The 17,500-nt window shown below is 38.4% G+C and overlaps 1 protein-coding gene across 1 annotated transcript in view; it reads right to left on the bottom strand.

Annotated features, from left to right (window-relative positions):
* The window catches only part of LOC137649725 (uncharacterized), a 343,172-nt gene that overhangs the window by 70,587 nt on the left and 255,085 nt on the right, over positions 1-17,500 (bottom strand). The gene's annotated exons all lie outside the window — the stretch shown is intronic.

Below are 17,500 nucleotides of genomic sequence, written 5' to 3'. Positions count from 1 at the left end.
CAGAGTCATTTTAATAGAGATTTCTTCGAAAAGGAATCCCTCTTCAAATTGGAAGATTCCCTAGAGGATAAGAGATTCTTGGCCACCTTGAATAACACGACACAGCATCGACATGGAAAGTACGTGGCCAAGCTGCCATTCAAGGACTCTACTCCTCTACCTGATAATATGAATATGGCAATTCGACGAGCCCGAAGCTTGAAAAGAAGACTAGACAACGACGAAGCTTACAAGACATCCTACGTAGCTCAGATGGAGAAATATACTGATAAGGGCTACGCCGAAAGGGTTCCTGTAAGTCAGCTAGACAGGGAGGACGGGCGCGTATGGCTTATGCCGCACCACTCTGTCAGGCATCCTGTCAAACAGAAAGACCGAGTGGTCTTCGATCTGAAGGCAAGGCACCGAGGAACATCTCTCAACGAACATCTGATGCAAGGCCCCGACCTCACCAATAGCCTGACGGGTGTTCTCCTGCGTTTTAGAGAGGGTCAACATGCCATCACAGCAGACGTGCAGGAGATGTTCCATCAGGTGAAGGTACCTGAAGAGGACAGAGACTGCCTGAGGTACCTCTGGTGGCCAGAAGGTGTCACCAGCAAAGAACTGCAAGTCTTCAGAATGACGTCCCACGTTTTTGGCGCAAGATCATCGCCGAGCGTCGTTAACTTCTGCTTACGCAAAACGGCCCTGGACTTCGGAAGCATGTATAACGAAGAAGCTTCTAACTCTATACGTCGCAACTTCTACGTCGACAACCTCCTCAAGGCGATGGATGATGAGGAAGAATGCATTAAACTGACAAGAGATCTGATCAACCTGTGCAGGGATGGAGGTTTCCGTCTTAACCAATGGACCTCCAGCAGCAAGCAAATTCTAGCTGCGATCCCCAGAGAAGAACGAGACGACTCTGTGGCTGTCCTAGACTTGAATAAAGATGAGCTGCCAACTGAACGAGCCCTGGGGATCCATTGGAATATGAGCATAGACGTGTTCACGTTCAGAATCGTCCTTAAAGACAAGCCTTTCAACCGACGTGGTGTGCTCTCTGTTGTTGCATCGATCTATGACCCCTTGGGCTACTTATCCCCCGTCACTTTGATCGCGAAGATCCTGTTGCAAGAAATGTGCCGAAGGAAGCTCTCGTGGGATGAGGAGATGTCTGCTGATGAACTTGTTCGATGGAAGACCTGGCTTGCGCAGTTGCCACAACTGGAAGAGTTCCAACTGCGAAGGTCCTTCATACCACCAGACTTCGGAGATGTTGACACCCTTCAGCTGCACCACTTTGCAGACGCAAGTCAGACAGGCTATGGTGTAGTCTCTTACTTGCGTGTAGTTGGTGTCAACGGAAAGATTCATTGCACTCTTGTCATAGGACGGGCGAGAGTCGCCCCTCTGAAAAGGACCACCATCCCTCGTCTTGAGCTGACGGCGGCTGCTATCGCTGCACAGATGGACTCAAAGCTGAAGACTGAGCTTGATCTGAAACTGGCCCCGTCAGTCTTCTGGACTGATAGCACGTCAGTACTGAAATATCTCAGAAATCCGACTGCGAGGTATCAGACCTTCGTGGACAATAGGGTCAATCTCATTAGGGATACATCCGACATTATGGCTTGGAGATACATCAATACTACTGCGAACCCAGCAGACCTTGCGTCATGTGGCCTCTCCGTCGCTGACTTCCTCCAATCATCTTTGTGGTTTTCAGGACCAGATTTCCTCAAGATGGACGAAACGCACTGGCCAACCATGCCCGAAGATGTTGTCAGAGGAGAGCTTGATCCAGACGCCGAAGTGAAGACTTCTCTCGTCTTCGATATAACGAAGAAAGAACCAACGTTCATTGAATCAATAGCGACAAGATTCTCCTCCTGGTTGAAGTTTGTCAGGACCGTCGCGTGGATGACAAGATTTATCCGCCACATGCAGAAGGCTCGCCCATACAGCGGCGACTCACTCTCGAGTGCGGAGCTGCGTACTGCGGAGAATTTGATCTGGAGACTGACCCAAAGCCAAGAGTATGAAGAAGAGTTAAGCACCCTCTCGAAGAAGGGAAGATCGCTGAAGAGGTCTAGTAAATTAATCAAGCTGAGACCATTTCTCAAGGATGGATTGCTCCACGTTGGTGGTCGATTGCAGAAATCAACACTGGCAGATACGGCCAAGCATCCGATCATCCTACCCAGCAGTTCTCCGGCGGTCAAGCTTATGGTGAGAGCCACGCACGAATCCTGCAGCCATTGTGGCCAGAACCACCTGATGACCCAGTTGAGGACAAACTACTGGATCGTCCGCGGAAATGCGATCGTCAAGACTGTCATTCGAGAATGCTTGGTCTGTCGCAGACTAAGTCGTCGTCCTTTAGTTCAGGTGATGGCTGAACTGCCATCCGACCGGCTTTGTCCAGATGAACCCCCCTTTACTAACACTGGGTCGGACTGCTTCGGACCGTTCTTAGTGAAGCAAGGAAGGTCCACAGTGAAGCGTTGGGGCGCTATCTTTACATGCCTTACCTCGCGAGCAGTCCACCTGGAAGTGATCGATACAATGGAACAAGACTCCTTCGTCAACGCCATCAGGCGTTTCGTCGCTCGCAGGGGGCCTATCAAGAGAATGTGGTCCGACAACGGGACCAACATTGTGGCCACGGAACGAGAGCTAAGAGAAGCTCTCCAGCGCTTCAACGAAGGAGAAATCAGAGACACACTCTCGATCCGAGGCATAGAGTGGAACTTTCATCCACCACATGCCTCACACTTTGGCGGAGTGTGGGAGCGTCTGATCAGGTCCGTCCGAAGAGCCCTCACAGCGGCCTGTCTCCAACAAGTCACGACTGATGAAACGCTTCGCACTCTGTTCTGCGAAGTGGAGGCTGTTGTTAATAGCCGACCTCTGACGAAGATCAACGACGACCCGAACTGCCCTGTCCCTCTCACGCCTAACATGATCCTAACTTTGAAAGGGTCACCCGATCCCTTCACATCCACATGCAAGAAGGACATGTATGTGAAGAGGCGATGGAGACAGGCACAGTTCCTCGCTGACGAATTCTGGCGCAGGTGGATACAGGAGTATCTCCCCCTGCTTCAGGAGCGCCAGAAGTGGTCAGTCCCAAAGCGTGACATCAACGTCGGTGACGTCGTTCTAACGCTGGACGAGCGGCTTCCCCGAGGCAGCTGGCCTCTAGGGAAAGTCATGGAGGTCACTCGGAGCGCTGACGGTCGCGTACGTCAAGCTTTGATCAAGACTGAGAACGGCGAGTTCAGAAGGCCTGTGCAGAAACTGTGCCTTCTCTTGGAAAATGATAAAGGCGATGATATAAAGTGATGTATATGAGGTGTAATGAGCGTACGCCGAGCGCTGCTCGCTGCATTTTGTAAATTTTGAATTTTATTATTTGAGTTGAAAATATAGCAAGGTCATTTGAATGAAGTAACCCAAGTGATGCCGTATCTACGGAAATATTTAGCCCATGACCAAATAGGGGGCAGTGTAAGATACGCCATAACGTATTTCCAAGAATTTCTTTTTTGTGTTCTTTGTTAACCATGAGGATTAATTTAGTTTTCCTTTACGTTCTCCAGGACCAACTCTAAGCGCTGAAAACATAACCTTATATGGGCATAGCGATGGTCTAGCTCCATGATTGGTCGGCTCAGAGGGGCATCTCGCGCTAGACAGAGTGACGTCACGGCCCCGGACCTTGGCAGTGCATGGCTGTCCGCTGTGGTATGAGCATCTCTGTGCTCAGCTTGCTGTGTTGACTGATGCGGTGATTTAGGAGTGTCTCTCCGTGTGTGAAGGACCAATCACACATTTGGCTTGATAACTAATCACTAGCAGGAGATTAACGGTACCACCTGTGAATGTTCTTTGAACTGAACTTGAAACAGAATTGGCGTTGGGAAAAGATGTAAGTCTATTATTTATTGTAATGAACCCTATTGCAATTCATGTAATCCTGTACCATTGCTGTATTTTCTTTATTGACTTGTATTTATGTATTATAATGAACCCTATTGCAATTAATGTAATCCTGTACCATTGCTGTATTTTCTTATTGACGAGCTGTTTTTTTTGTTTGCAGCTAAAACCTCGTCCGATATACAAGTTGTACTCTTCAATATATCTAATTATAAAAGACGTGAGTTTTCAAGACCTACACGCCAATAACTTAGAACTTTAGCCGAGAGAGTGAACCCCTCTCCGGTGTTCTACAGGGGTGTGTGTGTGCATGTGTGTGAATATATAAACCATTGGTAGAGCCATAACATATACACATAGTACCATACATTGCCTTCGAAAAAAATTAGAAAGTAATAATTCCATTGGAGAAATCATGTGAATATTACATCATTATCATCTAAAATGAATTCTTCAGAAAAGTACTCGTGAAATACGTTTTTTCGAGACGTATTTTTTGTTTCGAACGGCTCTGATATCGATTCGTACCGGAAATGGGTTGTTTTAAATCCCAACCCTGAAAAAATAAGTCGAAGCCTTCGGTTATTTCATTGCGGTTTGCTGAAAACTTCAATTACCTTTCGCCCGAGTTCGATCACCGAGTGCGCTGCAGGCGTTACTTAATAATAAAAGTAATATATTATAGTATTAATTATCTTTTCATCTTCCTATTCAGTCTCTTAACATTTCCTTCAAATTGCAAATATGAGCGTTGAACGACTTTAGAACTTTCAGACTCAAATTCATAAATCAAATCATATAGTTTATCATTATTATTATTATTATTATTATTATTATTATTATTATGATGATGATGATGATGATGATGATGATGATGATGATGATGATGATGATGATGATGATGATGATGATGATGAGTTACTAGGATTTATTGAAAAAAGAAGAGTTTTTTACGAGTCCTAAACGGCTCGGAAGAAAATCTTCACGGATTTCCGAATGGCTTCAGAAGAACTCGCCATAGACTTAGCAAGGAGTTCTGAATGACGTTAGAACAGAATCTCTGAACGGCATCGGAAAAATAACTTTTCCGGATTTCCAAATGCCTTCAGAAGAAATAGCCGTAGAATTAGCATGGAGTTCTGAATGACTCCAGAACAGATTCATCCTGGAGCTCCCTGAACGGCACCTGAAGAAAATTTTCCTGGATCTTCAAGAGGCTTCAGCAGACAGCCGTAGACTTAGCATAGAGTTCTGAATGACTCCAGAAGAGAATCTTCCTGGAGCATTTCTGAACGGCTCCGCCCCGAGCTTCAAATGACTTCTGAAGACCTGATCTTTTTTTTTTTTCAAACTAAGCATGCAACGCAATGAACATTGTTAATGGCTATTGTTGGAACAGGGATGACTGTGAGAATTTTGTATTACAACTAAAGGATACACAGGAGGCTCTTCGGAACACCATCATCTACAGCTTGTTTTGGTGATTGCTGCAGAAGTTGTCGAGCTTTGAATAACATAGTGTATGCGCCCTGAATGATCCTTTGCTTGGGTTTTTGCAACGATGTCTTATAATTGGAGGTTATTAGAAATGAGGAAATAAGGACGAAGACAGAATGGTTCAACTAAACGGTGAGCGAGGTGTGGTTCTTCAACAGAATAGTCCCAAAATTCGACATTGAAGATAGGACATATCCAGATCGTATTGGTAAATATATTGTGTTGCTCGTCGTTTACTTTAGCGTGATGACGTATGCGGAGAAAATTTATGGTATTCCTGTCTTTACCCATCGCCGCTATGGACAAAAACATGGATGCCATCGATTTCTCTGAGGAATCTGACGAACTGAGGACACACGGCACTGAAATCTCTCTTGAAATCTAGAAAGAAACTGACGAACTAAGAAAGAATACGATGAAATCTCGAAGGAAATTGACGAACTAAGGTAAGTGGAAGATGAAATATCAAAGGAAACCGAAAAACTAAAGATCTTAAAAAATAGAACAGACAGAAGAGAACAGCAACGAAGAGCCTTTAAACGAACACGTAAAATAGCTTTTAATGCTACAGGTAAATCACCTTGAAATAGAGGTACAAAAAAAGCCCTTAATGCGAGAAATAAGGCACCACAAAATATATGTAAAACAACCCTTAATGCTAGAAATAAGCCACCTCAAAATAGAGGTAAAAAGCCCTTAATGATAGAAAAAAGGCAGGTAAAAATAGAAGTAAAAAACCCTTAATGCTAGAAATAACGCACCTAAAAATAGAGGTCAAAGAACCTCTAAGGCTAGAAGTAAAGCCCCTCAAAATCAAGGTAAAAATGCCCCTAATGGTTTATATAAGGCACCTAAAAATAGAGGTCAAAAGCCCCTAATGGTATAAATAAGGCACCTAAAAATAACGGTCAAAGAGCCTTTAATGCTAGAAGTAATGCACCTCAAAAGCGAGGTAAAAAAGCCCCTAATGCTATAAATAAGGCACCTAAAAATAAAGGTCAAAGAGCCTTTAATGCTAGAAGTAATGCACCTAAAAATCGAGGTCAATAAGCCCCTAATGCTATAAACAAGGCACCTAAAAAGAGAGGTCAAAAAGTCTCTAATGCTAAAAGAAATGCACCTCAAAATCAAGGTAAAAAAGCCCCTAATGGTTTATATAAGGCACCTAAAAATAGAGGTCAAAAGCCTTTAATGCTAGAAGTAATGCACCTTAAAATCGAGGTCAATAAGCCGCTAATGCTATAAATAAGGCACCTAAAATAAAGGTCAAAGAGCCTTTAATGCTAGAAGTAATGCACCTCAAAATCGAGGTCGAAAAGCCCCTAATGGTTTATATAAGGCACCTAAAAATAGAGGTCAAAAGCCCTTAATGCTATAAATAAGGCACCTAAAAAAAAGGTCAGAGAGCATTTAATGCTAGAAGTAATGCACCTCAAAATCGAGGTCGAAAAGCCCCTAAAGGTTTATATAAGGCACCTAAAAATAGAGGTCAAAAGCCCCTAATGCTATAAATAAGGCACCTAAAAAAAAGGTCAGAGAGCCTTTAATGCTAGAAGTAATGCACCTCAAAATCGAGGTCGAAAAGCCCCTAATGCTATAAATAAGGCACCTAAAAATAAAGGTCAAAGAGCCTTTAATGCTAGAAATTATGCACCTCAAAAGCGAGGTAAAAAAGCCCCTAATGCTATAAATATGGCACCTAAAAATAAAGGTCAAAGAGCCTTTAATGCTAGAAGTAATGCACCTAAAAATAGAGGTCAAAAGACCCTAATGCTATAAATATGGCACCTAAAAATAAAGGTCAAAGAGCCTTTAATGCTATAAGTAATGCACCTCAAAACCAAGGTAAACAAAGTCCCTAATGCTATAAATAAGGCACATAAAAAGAGAGGTCAAAGAGCCTCTAATGCTAAAAGAAATGCACCTCAAAATCGAAGTAAAAAAAAACCCTAATGCTATAAATAGGGCACCTAAAAATAAGGGTCAAAGAGCTCCTAATACTAGAAGTAATGTACCTAAAAATCGAGGTCAAGAAGCCCCTAATGCTATAAATAAGGCACCTAAAATAGATGTCAAAGAGCCTCTAATGCTAGAAGTAATTCACCTCAAAATCGAGGTCAAAAAGACTCTAGTACTATAAATGAGGCACCTAAAAATAGAGGTCAAAGAGCCTCTAATGCCAAAAGAAATGCACCTCAAAATCAAGATCAAGATGCCCCTAATGCTATAAATAAGGCACCTAAAAATAGAGGTCAAAGAGCCTCTAATGCTAGAGGTAATTCACCTCAAAATCGAGGTGAATAAGCCCCTAATGCTATAAATAAGGCACCTAAAAAGAAAGGTCAAAGAGCTCCTAATACTAAAAGTAATTCACCTCAAAATCGAGGTCAATAAGCCCTTAATGCTATAAATAAGGCACCTAAAGAGAAAGGTCAAAGAGCTCCTAATACTAGAAGTAATTCACCTCAAAATCGAGGTCAATAAGCCCTTAATGCTATAAATAAGGCACCTAAAAAGAAAGGTCAAAGAGCTCCTAATACTAGAAGTAATGCACCTCAAAATCGAGGTCAATAAGCCCCTAATGCTATAAATAAGGCACCTAAAAATAGAGGTCAAAGAGCCTCTAGTGCTACAAGTAATGCACCTAAAAAGATGTCAAAAGCCCCTAATGCTATAAGTAAGGCACCTAAAAAGCGAGGTCAAAGAGCCTCTAATACTAAAAGTAATGCACCTCAAAATCAAGGTCAAAAAGCCCCTAATGCTATAAATAAGGCACCTAAGAAGAGAATTCAAAGAGCCTCTAATGCTAAGAGTAGTGCACCTCAAAATCAAGGTCAAAAGCCGCTAATGCTATAAATAAGGCACCTAAAATTAGAGGTCAAAGAGACTTGAATGCTAAAAGTAATGCACCTGAAAATCGAGGTAAAAAAGGCCCTAATGCTATAAATGATACACCTAAAAGTGGATGTCAAAGAGCCTCTAATGTTCCAAGTAATGCACCTCAAAATCGAGGTCACAAAGCCACTAATGCTATATATAGGGCTCCTAAAAATAGAGGTAAAAACCCCCTAATGCTATAAATAAGGCACCTAAAACTAGAGGTCAAAGAGCCTCTAATGCTAGAAGTAATGCACCTCAAAATCGAGGCCAAGAAGCCCCTAATGCTACAAATAAGGCACCTAAAAATAGAGGTCAAAGAGACTCCAATGCTAGAAGTAATGCACCTCAAAATTGAGGCCAAGAAGCCCCTAATGCTACAAATAAGGAACCTAAAAATAGAGGTCAAAGAGCCTCCAATGCTACAAGTAATGCACCTTAAATTCAAGGTAAAAAAGCCCCTAATACTATAAATAAGGCACCTAAAAAGGGAGGTCAGAGCCTCTAATGCAAGAAGTAATGAAACTCAAAATCAAAGTAAAAAAGCCCCTAATGCTATAAATACGGCAACTAAAAATAGATGTTAAAGAGCCTCTAATGCAAGAAGTGATACACCTCAAAATCGAGGTCAAAAAGGCTCTAATGCTATATATAAGGCTCCTGAAAATAGAGTTAAAAAAGCTCCTAATGCTATAAATAATGCACCTAAAAATAGAGGTCAAAGATCCTCTAATGCTAGAAGTAATGCACCTTAAAATCGAGGTCAATAACCCACTAATGCTATAAAAAGGCACCTAAAAAGAGAGGTCAAAGAGTCTCTAATACTAGAAGTAATGCACCTCAAAATCGAGGTCAAAAAGCCCCTGATACTATAAATAAGACACCCAAAAATAGAGGTCAAAGAGCCTCTAATGCTAGAAGTAATGCACTTCAAAATCGAGGTAAAAAAAGCCACTAATGCTATAAATAAGGCACCTAAAAAGGGAGGTCAAAGAGCCTCTAATGCTACAAGTAATGCACCTCAAAATCAAGGTAAAAAAGCCCCTAACACTATATATAAGGCACCTAAAAATAGATGTCAAAGAGCATCTAATGCTAGAAGTAATGCACTTCAAAATCGAGGTAAAAAAAGCTCCTAATGCAATATATAAGACTCTTAAAAATAGAGGTAAAAAAGCCACTAATGCTAGAGATTAGGCACCTGGCACCTCAAAATTAAAGGTAAAAAAGCCCCTAATGCTAGAGATAAGGCACCTTAAAATAGACGTCATAAAGTCCCTAACGCTAGAGATAAGGCACCTCAAAAGAAAGGTCAAAAAGACCCTAATGCTAGAGATAAGGCGCCTAAAAATAGAGGTAAAAAAGCTCCTAATGTTCGAGATAGGACACCTAAAAATACAGGTAAAAAAAAACCTAATGCTAGAGATAAGGCATCTCAAAATCAGAGGTAAAAAAACCCCTCTATATTAGAGGTAAGGCACCTAAATTAGAGGTAAAAAAAAAATCCTAATGCTAGAGATCAGGCACCTCAAAATATAGGTAAAAAATCTCAAAGACTAGTTCTGCTTGAATGATCTTGGTGTCAAATCATAAATTTTTCACTATGTAGAAACAGGATGAATGACAGCGCACCGTGGAAAATGTATGATTCAACACCATGATTGTTCAAATAGCATAAGTCTTTGCGATTTTATTGTGAAATGCGACATTCTTTTATATTCAATGACATTTATTTTGAATTTTCCTACAGGTAACAGGTTTTATAAAAGAGCACTTCCCAAAATGTAAGTGTGCCGACTTTGGTGCTTATTTCTAAAAATGAAAGATTGTTACAGTTATCTGCCTTACTAGGGTTGTGGTGGCCAATGTGATAACGTCCCTGACTCGCGAACGCCAGACTGGGGTTCGAGTAACGCTCAATTTCGTTAGTTCCTTTGGTCGCTGCAACCTCACCACCCTTGTGAGCTAAGGAAGGGGGGGGGGAGGTTTGGAAGAGCCTATAGGTCTATCTGCTGAGTCATCAGCAGCCATTGCCTGGCCCTCCTTGGTACTAGCTTGGGTGGAGAGGGGGCTTGGGTGCTGATCATATGTTTATATGGTCAGTCTCTAGGGCATTGTCCTGCTTGATAGGACAATGTCACTGTCCCTTACCTCCTTTAGTGATGTAGTTGACATATCCTTGGCATGAAGGGTGAACTGTTGTAAAATTATTCTGTGAGGAAGTCAGGAATGTAAAATATTTTCATCTTGGTTGAGTGATTTTGCAGGATTTAGGTACAGAAAGGTGTTAATTTTATGAGCAGAAACAAATCAACGTTAAAAATTGGTAATACTGAATATAATGAACAACTTTCACCAGATTATATAACATTTAAAAAGCAGATGACAGTTATTCATCATCCTCTGCAGTCACGAATAAAAAGAAATTATCCACATTTTCTAGTTAACGCAATCAAACATAGACTTATTATTTTAGTCAATAAATGTAAAACCTTATACGAAACTTAATCTCAGGTGAATTTTTCTTAGTTTAAAATATGTATTGACAGCTTTCTCATACAGATGCCTACCTGCAACAATGCTCTTCTCAACAGTTAGCATTCATGCCCGGTTTACTTACTCCCTCGATATACACAATACATTCACGATATTTCCCTTTTTCTGTCAATCGAGATATGTTACCCTCCTGTATGAATGAAGTATGCAAACAAACACACACAAAAAAAAAACTCACATAATTCATAAAGCTATGTAAACAAGCCGCATGTTAAGCTTATATGAATATAATTCCTAGTTCTTGACACTGAAATAAAGATTTTAAGAGTTTAAGAGGTGATTGAGGGGTCATTTAAAAAATAAATCTTTAAACTTCACTGAATAGATAAACTCTACAACTGGGTTCATTTCAGACACAGATCACTAGACCACGATTAGAGAGACACACACTAGAACCTTCCAGGAGTAATTCAAGATTAAAAGGGAGATTCCTGGAATTCATTGAGAGCCTCAGTTTCTCCAAGCACAGGAATGTCATTATCCATGTGGAATATTAAGCAAAGGAGAAGGATGATTACAAGAGTCACTGGTATCCGGATTCTGCAACAAGGAATCGCTTCCAAGAAACAAGATCAATCATAATTTAGCACAACTCTTCCAAGCACAAGGGACTCTAAATTACAAGTCGGGCTGCCGTTTGACGATGTCACATATAATGTAATTCCTTAGAGCTCTGAGCTCCATGGAACACTGAACAAAGTAATCAAAGTCAAAAGTCTATGTTGGCTTGTATGAGCTAAAGGTTTGAGTTTTTTTGTGAATAATGTCTGTTAGAGCTTCAGTTAAAGGGGTTACGCCAAAATTAGCAAGAGTATGTTGTTTTTAATTACATTATTTATATTAAAAACAACATTCATAAAAAGTACGAATTTTTCTGGAAAAAGAATTAAGAAAAAATATAAATTACATTATTTATATTTTTTCTAAATTCTTTTTGCAGAAAAAAAAATCGTACTTTTCATGAATCTGGTTCTACTTATGAGATATTAAAAAACCTTAACGTAAAATAGTTGCATTAAAAGGTGGCGAAAAAGTCAAAACTTTTCCATGTTAAATAGACCAGTTACAGTTTATGGAAAAGCTTTTAAGACATTTAATCTTTAGGAGACTGTGCGCATTTAATACAGCTCTCCCAATATACTAAATTGAATCTAATGAGCCAAAAATTAAAGACAAGCATTAGAAACAAAAAAATAAGTGTGTAGTCTAAATTAGGCGTTTGTAAATAAAGATGTAAATTTTCGTCACCCAACCTCCTCTTTTTAAAGCTGTCTATCATTCTGTACCCAGAGCCATGAGTTATATTAGGACAACCGTTTCACCATAGGTGCTAACCTACAAGGGACACATGTTGTATTGTCTATTTTGTACCTTACTATCTATCTATCTATCTATATATATATATATATATATATATATATATATATATATATATATATATATACATATATATATATATATATATATATATATATATATATAAATTACTTCAGATGTTTAAAATGTACCGTGTCCGTAAATTCGAGTCTTGGTTTTAATGTCCTAGTATCATAATATTAATGACTGTTCAGTAAAAAGAATTGCTCTAAATTATCAGTTCTGTTGAGGTCAATTGGGTTTTGAAATAACTATTATGGCATGCATTCAAAACATCGTTAGCATCATTGCCAATTTGGTTATGACTATATAAATTCTACGAGATCAAAAAAAGGCTCCTCATTTCTAGTCGTTATCATAATAATCATATGAAGTAAACTGTAAATTTCACTGTTTTATAACAGGGAACCTTTAGATAGTTTTTTTTTTTAAATTGTTTGACTAACAGGTGTTCATTCCAACTAATCGATTTTGGATATCTATAAAAATTGTGAAAAGTCGCAAAGAACAACTTCAACAGTTTTCGTATACAACAAAAACAATGTAAACCCTTGAATTTAAGGCAAAATAAGTCATTTTTATCTCTATAACAACCTTCACTATTCATCGATTGATTGATAACCAATCTCCTCGTCTAACTCGCTCAACAAAAATATGTAATATTTGAAGACCGGTAACACAGAGATATACAATACTTCCAAGCAAAAAGTACTGATGTGCAATGAGTAGCAACCTGGGTTTTGGCAAAACTATAGGACACTACGAAGTGAAAATAAGTCTAATTTACATTTATGTTCTCTTAAATGTATACTCGAAAATGAGTCTATCCTCTCATACGATTAAGATACACACACGAAGCTCTCGATTGTGTTTTTGACGGCCTTTAAGTTTTATATAAAACAGCCAGAAGCTACCACGATCTAAGGCAGTGATTCCCAACCTTTTTGTGATCGAGTACCACTTGGAGGTCCGGTACAGTCGCCGCGTACCACCTGGTTCCAGAGAAACTAAATTCGATCAGTTACCACATTATTTCTATAATTGTAGAAATAGAACACGCAAATTAACTAAGAAAACAAAAACTCAATGTGAGGGCTGTATCTGCCTTTTCTCCACCAGCTGGTCAATGCGGGGCATGACTTTGCTCACAGCACATCGGAAATCATGCCCGGGCGCAGCAAGACGGTTCCGGCTCTTCGACTTGATGGCCATGAAGGCTGAGAACCCCTGCTCGCACTCCCACGTCGAGGGGAAAATCAGTAGCTGGGGAACAGCGTGACGGGCTAGCGTCGGGTACGAGGAGGCCATGCTCACCCAGAAGTTTAAAGGAGAGCATTCTTTGTGCTTCGTCTTTGCTGTCTCGTCAGCCTGGATATCTATGAGTTCCTCTTGTTCCCCGGTCCCAACAGGCAGATCGGCTGGATCAACGGAGAACGGATTGGCGACGTAGGCACAACATGTCACATCTGGGAAGTAATGCTTCAATTCAGTCTTGAGCAGTGAGAGGTAATGGACGATTTCTTGGGCAAATTCATCAGTGGGCTCCCTCTCAAGGGTAGTCAGGAGTTCGAACATTCCGTAGCGTTTGCTCTCCACGTTCATGACCCCGAAAGTGTTCGCGTACCACCTGGAAGGCCCTCGCGTACCACTAGTGGTACGCATACCACAGGTTGGGAACCACTGATCTAAGGAGTACTTCTCCCCATCATGTCAACAATAATGAAGAAAATTTTCGATTTATTCTATACACAATATTAAAAATATTACCATCTAATGGGCAGTCAATCTTGTTTATTTCCAAACTAATTAAACAAAATTACATTATTTGTGGGTGATAAATTTGTCGGCATTACAATGTATGTATCTACGCGTAATTCTAATATCATTTGACCTTTCAGGAATGTGTGCATAAGGTTTTCTCATTCCCTTCAGGAATATGGTAGGATTTTAGGAAATCATAAAATTGGCTGAAAATTTACTACATACTGTAACGTGAGTCATAAAAGGATAAAGAATTATTTTGATAATATGGCTTATGGAAAAAGCCAGTTCAACATTATGAATTATCCAATTATTCTTAATTCAAGCACCCATAATTCATCTGTCAATGAAGGTATTACTGATTACTAAAGCTATATTGAAAAATGTACTGGCAGAGGCTGTTTCCTCATAAGGTCCATATTAATTGTGTATACGTGCATGCACACATACGCGCATCGCATAATCTCTCTCTCTCTCTCTCTCTCTCTCTCTCTCTCTCTCTCTCTCTCTCTCTCTCTCTCTCTCTCTTATATATATATATATATATGTATATATATACAGTATATATATATATATATATATATATATATATATATATATATATATATATATATATACATATGCATATATATGTATGTGTGTGTGCATTATACAATTTATCCTCACTATTAAACAGTATGTTTCATTAAAAGAGGGGGCATAATGCAAACCCAATTCGTTAAATTCCATCATGTACCTTTCGTAATGTACTAGGTGCCTGATACATAGCCTGGATGAAGATGATCATAGGTCTAGCAACCTTATTCTACCATATGATAAAATGTTGAGATACTAGAGGACATTTCTGTCATGAGTCACCCCTTCCAAATTTCATATAAAAAATGAGTAAAATTGATGATTAAGAAATTTTTATTAATCTTTAATGTTAAAAGGATTTCCAAAATAACTGATAGAAAAATAGAGCCTCTCTAACTGCTGAAATCTATTATCTTACCATTTGAACGTTAAGAAATTTAAATCTCACAAAGATATTAAGTATAATGTTAAAATTTATAGGACACCACGGGTATGAAATCAACCAAGACGTATTCAAGTCTTTGATATTCTAAGAACTAATATTCACAAAAGGACTGGAAGGGGAAGTACTAGGTCTTTTCAGTCAAGGCAGAACATTTTAATAATGTGATTACAAGTTTGAAAGAAATAGTATATTACTTGTATTGACAGGGTTTCAATGTGGTTAGCCCCGAGGAAGAATTGGATGGAAAATATTCTTAAAAGTGATTAAATGTTATAGTAATAAATACTGACTGGTTTGGAGATAAATTGCTATACCATCAAGGATGTCTAATGCTTTCAGGATTGAAGTAATGAAAGTACAGTAAAGGGCAATGTTGAACGGTAACGGTTGGTGTCTCCAGGTGAATAAAAGTTACTTATTCATAACAAAAATAATATCAATCTGAAAAGTAAATCAATATAAAAAAATTATCCATAAAAACATTTCTTAATGAAAGTAACGAATAAAGGTAACAAATAGGTAAACCAAGGAAGGCTTCTGCAAAAGGTATGAAAGATGACTGTCTGAGGAAGCCAACTTTGGAATGTGTGAAAAGATAACTTGTTGAGGTGTGAGGTTGAGAAATGTAGGGATAACAGCTTGAGGGAAAAAAAAATAAACATAAGGGACAAGGTGAAATCTGAATATTCAAAATCAGTAAAGGGTGGTGAACAATTTCTATAATTCGAAAGTTTTGAGGGAAAAATACTAAGACGTTAGAGCAGATGAGTTTTAACAACCATGGAGTACGCTACTGTGTGTGTGCCAGATAAGGGGAGACAGGTGTGGCATATCTTGAGAAAGGGAGCGAGCTGATGATGATCTTTTTATAAGACTGAGGAATCTAATGAAACTGCTGTTTTGTAAACGTGGAATTCATAGTTTATTCATTACTAGTTTACCCAGCCCGTAAAAAATGACAACTAAATATTTAGACAGATGTGCACACACTCAAACGTAGCCCCCTCTCACCAGGGTATGACTGCTCCCTGTACCCCTACTAAGGGATGGGGAGAGCTGAGCGTGACTGGAATATATATATATATATATATATATATATATATATATATGTGTGTGTGTGTGTGTGTGTGTGTGTGTGTATATATATATATATATATATATATATATATATATATATATATATATATATATATATATATATATCCAGACACTTCCTCTTTATCATATAGAGGAGATTGAGTAGCTGAACGTGCCACATCACCCTCTAAAAACACACAAACACACACACATACAGCAAAATGAACACTTAAACTACCAAAGCTAAGTATCACATAAAAGAAATCAACCAAAAGGTTTATTCTCGATTTGTTTCACCCAAAGACTTTACAAGAGAACTGCAATGAAAGCTGATTAGGTTTATGCAAATGAATGGATTACATCTACCTTTGTTATGTGATCGTATTTTTATCATTCATGCGTTGATGGTATTTAATCTCCCAAGTTTAAAATCACAAAACACAACTATAAAGTTATCATCGAGGAGCTACGCGTTTGCAGAAAATACCCTACAACTCAAATGATTCCTTTAGGTAAATTCATTTTAGAGCAAAGATTCTTTTATTGGTTTTATATGTGCCCTTCGGGTTTTTGGCGTTAAAGCAGAATGGAGAGTATGTGTACATATATATATATATATATATATATATATATATATATATATATATATATATACATATACATATATATATATATATATATATATATATATATATATACATACACAGATTCTTTTATTGGGTTTATATGTGCCCTTCGGGTTTTTGGCGCTAAAGCTGAATGGAAAGTATGTGTACATATACATATATATATATATATATATATATATATATATATATATATATATATATACATACACAGATTCTTTTATTGGTTTTATATGTGCCCTTCAGGTTTTTGGCGTTAAAGCAGAAGGGAAAGTATGTATATATATATACAGTATATATATATATATATATATATATATATATACATATACACACATACACTATACATACATATATATATATATATATATATATATATATATATATATACATACATATACACACATACTCTATACATATATGTATATATATATATATATATATATATATATATATATATATATATACATATAACATGAGTTTGTACATGCGTATAGATATGATGTTTCACATGGCTGACTATTATAAATCAAATTTCATCTCGGCAATACATGACAACTATTCAATGCTGAAAGTTATGAGGGTTTGGTAAATAAAGCTATAGGGGTTCGATCAATTAAGTTACAGGGTTTGATCAATTAAGTTATGGGGTTTGATCACTACTGAATATCGGACATTTATCTCCATCAGTGATTTCCCAATGATTTTCCTGCTTCTGATTAACGCAAGGCTTTGATCCTAACTAACATGTTCGGATCACCTCCCTTCTTATTGTGTT

The sequence above is a fragment of the Palaemon carinicauda genome, chromosome 1 (genome assembly GCF_036898095.1).
Source record: "Palaemon carinicauda isolate YSFRI2023 chromosome 1, ASM3689809v2, whole genome shotgun sequence".
Lineage (NCBI taxonomy): Eukaryota > Metazoa > Arthropoda > Malacostraca > Decapoda > Palaemonidae > Palaemon > Palaemon carinicauda.
This window is presented reverse-complemented; position numbering and strand designations above follow the sequence as displayed.